The sequence below is a fragment of the Camellia sinensis genome, chromosome 3, assembly GCF_055761805.1.
Source record: "Camellia sinensis isolate YWXY chromosome 3, ASM5576180v1, whole genome shotgun sequence".
Taxonomy (NCBI): domain Eukaryota; kingdom Viridiplantae; phylum Streptophyta; class Magnoliopsida; order Ericales; family Theaceae; genus Camellia; species Camellia sinensis.
The window spans coordinates 175,848,700-175,858,589 of NC_138963.1; the positions used below are offsets into that span (position 1 = coordinate 175,848,700).

At 37.2% G+C, this 9,890-nt stretch overlaps 1 long non-coding RNA gene across 1 annotated transcript; it reads left to right on the forward strand.

Moving 5' to 3' along the window:
- Positions 1–8,519: 8,519 nt before the first annotated feature.
- On the forward strand, positions 8,520–9,343 carry LOC145822931 (uncharacterized). Its single transcript, XR_014364792.1, has 2 exons — positions 8,520–8,656; positions 8,936–9,343. It is a non-coding gene; the product is annotated as an uncharacterized LOC145822931 (long non-coding RNA).
- The last annotated feature ends 547 nt before the right edge of the window (positions 9,344–9,890 follow it).

A 9,890-nucleotide genomic window follows, 5' to 3' on the forward strand; every position in this document is an offset into this window, starting at 1 on the left:
ATTCCAAGGTCATGGCAGCCTTCTTCCGGACATGTCTTTGAGCCGATATGCCCCTACTCCTGCGATCGAATCAATCTGATAGGGGTCGTCCCAGTTAGGAGCCTCTGTAGGCATCAAGGAAGCTCATACGCTGATGACGTGCTATAGCATCTACCAGTTGGTCTATCCTGGGGAGAGGAAAACAATCTTTGGGGCAAGCTTTGTTTAGGTCCGTGAAATCAACGCAGACTCGCTAGGTCCCATTTTTCTTCTTCACAACCATAGTATTAGAGAGCCATGTAGGGTAAGTCACTTCCCTGATTGCCTCGGCGTCAAGCAACCGATCAACCTCTTCAACAACTACGGAAGTGTGCTCTACGGCTGATCGCCGGCTTTTCTGAATGATCGGCTTATATTTAGGGTCAACATTTAAATAGTGTTATGAAATAGATGGATCTACACCCGGCATCTCATATGGAGTCCACGCAAATACATCAAGGTTGCCAAGCATGAAGGAAATTAGCTGCTGTCTGTCGGCTTGATTGAGGGAGGCGCCGACCATGAAGAACCTGTCTGGGTTGCCGTTGATTTCAACTCGATCTAGGTCTTCCGTGGCCTTTTTATTTGGGAGCCATCCAACATCGTCGAGGCTCTCTCGATCTGTTACCTCAATAGAGTTCACTTGCAACTCCTTTGGTGTCTTTTGAGCAAGGAGATAACATGCTTGTGCCAATTTTTGAGAGCCACGGATTTGCTCAATGCCGCATTCTGTCGGGAAGCGTAGCAGCTGATGATAGGTGCTTGGCACGACCTGCATAACATGCAACCAAGATCGCCCCATGATGAGATTGTACGGCGATGGCAGCTTGACGACCAAGAATTCCACATCCACTATTCGGGAGCCCGCTTGAACGGGTAGTGTGATTTTCCCCAACGGGTACTCTGGATTGGCGTTGAAGCCGAATAATGGATAAGGGGCCGGAGAGAGATCTGATTCGGAGAAGCCGAGTTTGGTGAATGTCTTATAGTACATAACCTCCGATGTGCTCCCCGGATTAATGAGTACGTACTCAACTATAAATCGGTTTACATGTAACTCAATTACCAAGGGATCAATGTGGGGAAGTGTCACTCCGGCCAAATCTAAATCATCAAAAGCAATGCTCGTAGCTTCATAGGGCCGTTTAGCCGGAGTGAGTTGACTTTGAGAGTCAGAATTTGACTGAATCGTATGCACCGCGGATGACATTGGCAGGCTATATATCATGTGGATCACGCCGAGTGGAGGGGAATCTGGTCTTAAGGCTATTGCTTTGGTTGAATTGCCTTTTCGGACGTACTATTGTAGCCGACCATCTTGTACTAATTCCTCCAAGTGATCCTTCAATGCATAACAACTCTCAGTATCATGGCCATGGTCCTTGTGATACTCACACTGTCTATCTCGCCTTCTCGTGTCGGGAGGTCCCACTATTTTGGACGGCCATTTGAAGAACGGAAGGTGTTGGACTTTGGACATGACTGCGCTGATCGGCTCTGTCAACTCCGTATATTTCTTGTCGGCGCACCTCGTGCGCCTGCTATTAACTTGCAGTTGTTCATTTGCTCGATGGGAGCAGTGGTCGCTTGATCGGCGGGAATCCTGTCTCTTGTCTCGTTTAACCCGATGATGTGGCTCGGGGCTCTGAGGTGGCACAGAATTTATTGGCTGAACAATTTCAGAAGGGGCTGGCTTGTTGGCCACGTTTTCAGCTTTAACTCGCAAGGCGTCATCCTCCACTTTGCAGTATTCCTCAACTTTCTTCATCAACGACCAGACTGTTTTGGGGGGTCTTCTATTCAAGGAACTGCAAAAAGCACTGTCAAGATGCATACCTATTTTGAAAGCGGTGATGGCCATGGAGTCGTTGCAGGCATCATCGACAAGATTAAAGCACTCCCAATAGCGCGCCGAATACGCTCTTAGTATTTCTCCTGGCTGGATCTGCATTGCCCAAAGAGAGTCGGCTTGTTTTGGCTGGACCTCGTTGGTGATGAATCTGGCCCTGAAGGATTTCTGTAATTGATGGAAGCTTTTGATTGAAGCCGGCTCCAGTTTATAATACCACCTGACAGCCAATGGTCCCAAACTACTGGGAAAGATTCGGCACATGAGGGCCTCGTCGTTTGCATGCAATGTCATGGCTTGCTTGTAGTGACGGATGTGATCGGTGGGGTCTGATTTTCTATCATAGAGAGTGAATGACAAAGCTTTGAACTTTTTGGGCAGAACCGCCCTTGCGATCCGTCGCACAAAGGGATTATGCTGGTCTTCCTCATCTAAACTGTTTCTTCTGCGCTTATGCCTTATACGTGGACTTTCTTTAGAGAAACAGGAAGTCTCGGGTCATCCCTTCTTCTTGGGCTCCGGAGATAATGAGTCGGAGTTGTTATCAGTGTCTTGTTGTCGGGCTCAAGGCCGTCGACCACCTGCCCTCAGAGGTCGTTCCGGATCTTGGCATACAGCTTGTTTGGACTTTGCCACTTCCAAGGCCAAGTCCTGACAAAGACGTTCGTTCTCAGCGATCATGTTCTCCAACCTCTGTTCATTTTGCTTCACGTGTTCCATGATCGCTTGCATTTCCTCATGCTCTGAAGTCGAGGGTGAGGCGAAGTTCAAAGCGTGTCTTGCAGGGATAGTCTCCGGTCTAAGCATGTTTGCTGGAGTGAGGTCGTCTCTTTGAGTGGTTTCATCAGTGACTATCAGAGGGTCTTCCGTTACGCCCGCCATGGATGTATTTGAGTATTCCCACAGACGGCGCCAATTGTGGAGAAGTGATTTAGAAATACTCTTCAGATCCTGGGAGACGCTAGTGATCCTCAGCTAGTCACCTAAAAAAGAATTAACACTCCGGTCAGGGGTCCTGGAATTAGCACTCCGTCGGGCAAGTCAGTCTCTACTCTCTGAATTACTTGTATTTTAAGTAAAGTGTAATGGTTCTCACATACCTCTTCCTGGCTGATGTTCTTCTATTTATATCTTTTCTTTCTTGGGCCTCGGGATTGGGTCCACTTTCAATTCGCCATTCGGCTTCAATTGTAGCAAACCGCTTTTCACTCGGCCCCTTACTCGACCGGCTATTTGGGCCGAATAGGATAGGATTCGAGCATGCGAGACGGCGCCCAGTGCTATATATTTCGACTCCAAGTTCGACTATTCGGCATCTCTACAACTCCCATTATTCGACCCCCACACTATATTATTGTACCCTCAGATCACTTTTCTAAGATTTTCCTACTTTATTCTATAAGAAGAAGAAAAATCAACTCTGTTCCTTTATTTATTCATTCCCTTTTCGTTTGTTTTTGTGGGTTTTTTTTTTTAATTCGTCACAGAGAGTCAAGAAATGGAATGTGCAACGAAACCACCTTCAAACATATCAGACATTGTCTCCAAATTTGCCAAAGTTTGCAAATTTAGATCCATGGTGTCTTCTCCAATAAAAATCCCACCCACAACCAACCCATCAGCGGAAGACCGGAATGTGCTAACATGGAGATCTTGAAGTTGTGTCATCTGCAATTGTAGTTTTTGAAATCATATAGTCTCATTGAATTTGTTATTTTACAGATTTGCATTAGATGTGTGTGGTACTATATTTTTGCCTTTCATTTTTTTGTTGTGTTTGTTGCTTGATTTTCGTTTAGAATAATCATGCAATGTTTACCTAAATTTAGTCAATATATTGAAATAGCAGCAAAGCTTTATCCATACAACAATGATTTAGAGCACTAATTTTGGTACTCTAATAGAGCACTAATGACATGGCAATGAGTGAAAAAAAATAAAATAAAAACGAACCAAGACCAAAACATCACATCACTGTGGGTGGAGCGCACTGTCAACTCATTAGAGCTAGCTTTAGAGCTCAAGAATTAGAGCTCCAAAGCATTTTTCTTATCCATATTATTGTTATTTTTTAGCTTTACTACATGTATTTTTTTAGTTAAATCTATAACAGAATTAGCACAATCTCAAAAAAAAAAAAAAAATGAAGAAGAAGAAAGAAAGAAAAAAGAAGCTGTAACGGCGTTTTCCCAAATGCCACTACAGTACCAACAATCATATTTTTAAAATAGAAAAAAATCTATTACGGCGTTTTTAAATGTCGCTAAATACTGGGTGACGTCATTTTACAGTTATTTACCACATTTAGCGGCGTTTTTAAAAACGCCGTCTATATTAATATAACGACGTTTTTAAAGCGCCATAATGTTATAACGACGGTCGCGTCTTCGACGTTTAGTACTAAACGTCACAATAAGAATTAGCGGCGTTTTTTACACCTATAACGGCGTTTTTTAAACACTACTAAATGTGGAATTTCTAGCAGTGAATAGATGATGATATCATAATCATCACTCAAGCTTTGTATTCTCTTAAATTACATGATATTGTGGATATTACTTTTTTGTGTATAGAGGACATGGTTTTTGTATAATCATCTGTTTTGTATGGAATTGGATTATACTTAGTTAAATATGAATTTTTTGAATAGTTGAAAGTGTAATGTGTGTACATTGTGGAATGGTTGATAATATAATCAGCACATGTATTGTTTTGTTTATATACATGATACAAGTTGCACTAATAATGGAATAAATATAGATAGTTAAGAAATTAATTAAAAAAAATATATTAAGTAAAGTTTCTAGCGACTAAACGTTTAGTAGTGAAAAAAGAAATGAAATTTTTGGCAATTAAATATTTGATAGCTAAAAAAGCAAGCAAAGGTTTTTGGTGATATTTGGCAACCAAAAAAGCAAACAAAGGTTTTTGGTGGCTAAATATTTAGTAGAAAAAAAAACACACACACAATTTTGCCAACCAAATAGTTAGTAACCAAAACAAATGAAGATGAGGAATTTTACTTTTGACGACTAAATATTTTAGTCAGAAAAAAACATGACAACCTTTGGTGACTAAAACATTTTGTCATAAAATACAGTGGGATGAAAAAATTTATTTTTCAGTGACTAAAATGTTTAGTCGTAAACAACAACGGCGACTAAACTATTTGGTGGCTAAGTGTGACATAAAACGGCAACTAAAATGTTTAGTCGCTAAATGTAGGAGTATTTGCGACAAAAACGTATTAGTGACTAAACATTATAGACTAACAAGTCCTATTTCAACGTTAATTACATATATACCCATGCTATTAACACGTGCCCTATTTTTGGTACACGGTAAATGTGAGTTTTTAGTGATGTTGTAGTGACCAAAATGCCCAAAAGCTTACTATAGTCTTTTTTATGTTTTCCCTCCATCCCAAACAAAACGGTCGAAATATAAAGTAAACTTTTGGGCTTCTATACCAATGTTAGTGATTGGGATCCTCATCCTGTGTGATTGAAAGTTCACATTTGGCAGTGTTGACCCTCCAATATTCAATCCCACATTAACATAGCACACCACCCACAAAAGCCCTAGAAACCCAAAAAGCCCAATGCATTGTTAACATTTGCAGAAGCTATTCGCCGTGAGAACTAAGGAGTCTTGACCTCTGCTTGTCGGTGAGACCGTAACGTCGGCGCACTAACGTCGTCAGTGATTCGATGCCGTTTTATGATGGCAGTAGATATGTGAATGAATGATGTTTATTTGAATATGTGAGGGTTAATGTTAGACAACGGAGATTATTTGGGTTTGTAAGTCGTATTGTGGTTTGAATTTGCGATTTTTGGTTGTTTTTAATGATGTTGTTTATGCTGAAATCAGAAATAGTAGTTGTATGCTTTTTGGTGGACAAAATGTTATTATGTTGTGTTTACTGTTTTGTAAAATGCAATTTCGACGTGTTTATGTGTTGTAACGTCAGTATTTGCTGGGGAAAAATGGGTTTCAGGTTCATGTTATTTTTGGAGGTGGACGAATAATGTAGTTGTTTGATATGTTTATTATGTTTATTATGTGTGTGTGAGAAATATGATTTTGGTGTGGGTAGATGTTAGTGATTACATGCATGAGAACTTAATGTGGGTTGTGTTGGTGTTGTTTGGGTAGGTGTCCAGAATTATGCAAACATGGTAGATGATAAGTGTATCTGAATGTTTGATTCAATTATGATTTGGGAATAGGGTGGGAATGTTGATGATGGGCAGTGGGGGTGTGTTTTTGTTGCTAGTGTTTGGGAATGTTATTGAGAGTTGACCATGAGTTAACTGTTAATGTTACAAGCCCACACAACGTATTGTTTTTTATTCTGCCAACATCGTATCTATTTACAACGAACATTGCAGTTACCATATACCAAAAACCCAGTCGTAAAATGGTCCACAACATTTGGAATGTTACAAGCCCATACAATGTATTGTTTTTTTATTCCGTTAACATCATATCAACTTACAAGTAACATTGCAGTTACCAGACACCAAACAAACAGTCGTAAAATGGACCACAACATTTGGAAAGAACATAAAAGTAATGTCCTACAATGCTGCCACTGCGAAGATGACAACCTCGGACAAAAACTGTGTAAGTTTCCACCGCAAACATCAGTACCAAACCGTAAACAACAAAAAAAAAAAAAACACAACGTCAGAAATCAAATTTGCAAAAAAAAAAAAAAAAAAAACTTGGTAAAAATCGCACAGCCTCTCTCGCTCTAAACCCCAGTATGAACACCACCAAAACCGTACATGCAACACACCCTCTTCAGAGAATCACAAATGACTAAACATCAATATTGACACCCCACGTAAGTAACATCAACAATCCCCCCAATCAATCCATCAAATCTCTAAAAAATATAGAAATGTTACCCCACACCTTACCCACAATCCAAGCAAACATCAAAATCAAATCTCAATCAAAGGCATACAAGTAAACTCTGATATCACTAAATCAAATCAATAACACCTATCAAAAATAAAAAGGACTATTTGATTTATAAGAAAACATGTAAGACTAAATGGACTAACATTTTTCAAAATGAGGTTTATGAGTAATTTTTGCTTACATAAATACTTAGCACAATAAAAATAAATTTTATTTGTATTTATTAATATCGGCCTCACTAATTTTATGTTTAATTATAAGAAAATTTGATACAAAATTGATTTTTAATAAATACTAGTGGATATATTTTCTTTCTTTATCGTGATAAAAAGTTACAAGAAATATGATGAGTGACATTTTGGTATTGCTTGGTTTGATTTTTAAAACATGATTGGGATGAAAAATTTATTTGATTAATTAGTTTTTAAAATTCAACTCAAAACTCAATTTCCTCTCTTCTTTCTCCTTTTTTTAATATTAATAAATTAATTAATCACTTTTTCTTTCTTATCTCTCTTCTTTGAGAAGGTATTTAATGATCCAAGAGTATTACTCCAGACCACACAAATCATGGCACTTGTCATGTTGTCTCCTCATAAGAGACAAAATAGTGATGGAACCCACTATTTGAAATGATGTTAGAGCACCATTTAAATTTTCCCTTGGAGCAAACTATAATTTCTCCTCCTCTCCCCTCACTCATTCTTTCACATTCCATATATCCTCATTTTCTCACATTTTACACATCAAACAATCAAATTTTCTCTCACATCCAACTATTCAACTAACAAAAAAATATATATAAAAAAAAAATTACAAATCATTCAAATATTATTTTCAAAACTCAAAACCAAACAAATTTTCAACTTTTAAAACTCTTTCAACAACATATCTTTTAAAATACAGCTCAAAACTCATTTCGAAAACTTAACCAATTGTTACTTTTTTCTTCTTTTTTTTTTTTGTTTAATTTATTAATTTCTCAAATAGTGAAGAGGTAATGCACTTGATAAACTTCAATTTTTTAGATTCAAATCTTTTCCAGTACTTTTTTTTCATTAAGTTATAATCTAGCACTTTATTCAATTATTATAATTTCATAGTTATTCATTATCGTATTTTATAATTTTTAAATCAAGTATTGAATGATGGAGAAGTTATTCAGTAATTCTGATGCACAAGCACATGTTGTCTCAAGATTTTTGTAATTGGAGAAGAATGTGAGATTCACGATTTTGTATTGAATGATTGAAAAATAATAAAAGATATAGGTCTAGTTTAAAAAATAAGAAAAAATATTTTTTTTTATTTTTTAAAAGATATGGAAAAAAATAGAAAAATTATATAGTTCAAATAAATTAATATTTTTTTTTTCTTAATTATCAAAATTAGTCATAGTATATAGTGATTGATGAGGAACATAGACAACAGGTAAAGCCTCATTCTATATGCAACAACGGTATAGCTGTCGTGTGACGTGTGATAGTCCTGAGTTAGGTGCTGCATATCACTCTCAAACAAAAATGATTTGGAGTTCTAAAAAGGAGTTCTAATAAATTTTAATGAAGATAGATTATATTGTGATGTGATATTTTGACCTTATTCATTCGGTAGTGTTATATGCACTAATTAGTGTAGTAACTAGTGGAGTCCGGATCCTCGGCCGTCCATTCCTGCTACTGTTCCTGTGGCACTCCCAAAACAATCGTTTTGGGGGAAATTTCAATTAAAAAAAAAATGAACAAAACAGAATCAAAGAAAAGGAAAAAGGGAGAAGAATGGAGGAGAAACGAGACAGGGAGTGAGTACTTTGAAGTTCGGAGACTCGAGGAAGCAACAACAGTACAGGAAATTCGGGTTAGGTCTTCTCTTTTTGTCTCCTCATCTTGAAACCGCTTCGATCCGACTTCGATTCATTGAGCTTCAAATTTTAAATATTATCTGATTTTTTTTTTCTCAATCTCTGAAGCTCTTGCAATGGAGAGATTGGAATCTTTTTGTTGTTTTGATTTTCAAAAGTACTGGTACTTTTTATTCGTTTTTTGATTCATTGAAGCTTTCAAGTACGATTTCACTTGGATTGTGTAAAATTTTTGTTTGATTTGTTGTTTTCTAATTCAGCAAATGTTTTTGCAGGAGGACCTGAAACACACAAATCTGATTGCTTTGGATATACATTTTGTCGTGTAATTGAAGAACCAGTAGGTAACAATTCATACAGAGCAAAATATTTATGTATGTACATATAAATATATTGTAATGTCTGCAACTTCTAAGGTCAGCGAAGAGCTTTAAATACAAAACTCCAATTACTTCTCCTCCTGGGACTTCACCACCGACCCCTACAACTTCCTCGGCGTCTACTGCGACTCCGATAAGATCATCGCCTTGAATCTCGGTGATCCTAGTGCCGGTTCACCGGGCCTCACCGGCCACTTCCACCCAGCCATCGAAAACCTCTCTTCTCTCGCTGAGTTCATCATCCACGGCCGAATCATCGGTACATTTCCTTCTCCTTCCTTCCTTCCTTCCTTCCTCTTCTTTGATTCTATTTTGTCCTTCTTCTTTTTTTTTTAATTGAAATTTCCCCCAAAACGACGTCGTTTTGCGGGTGCCGCAGGAACGGCCACAGGAATGGGCGGCTGAGGATCCAGACTAGTAACTAGTGTGCTAACACTAGTTATGACATTATTATTTACTCCACTTATTATACAAATTACAAATATTAAAAAACTCTTAAATTATGTCACATAATCATTTGGTACATTAATTAGTACACTAATTGGTGTACATAGCACTATTCTTATTTATTTATTTTTATTATTCTCTATCACATCATTAAAATTAGGGTAAATTACAAATACACTCCCTAAAGTTTGATTAAAATACAAATCGTCTCATGTGGTTCTGGAAATTACAATTCACCCCCTGAGATTTTTAATTTTATAACAAATCGTCATTTTTATTAATAAATCATCAAGTTAATTAAAAGTTTTTAATGATATTATAAATATGTTTTAATGAATAATTTAAGTAATTTTATTATTGTATAGGAGAGCAATTATGAAAAAATTTTTTTAGTTAATTCTAT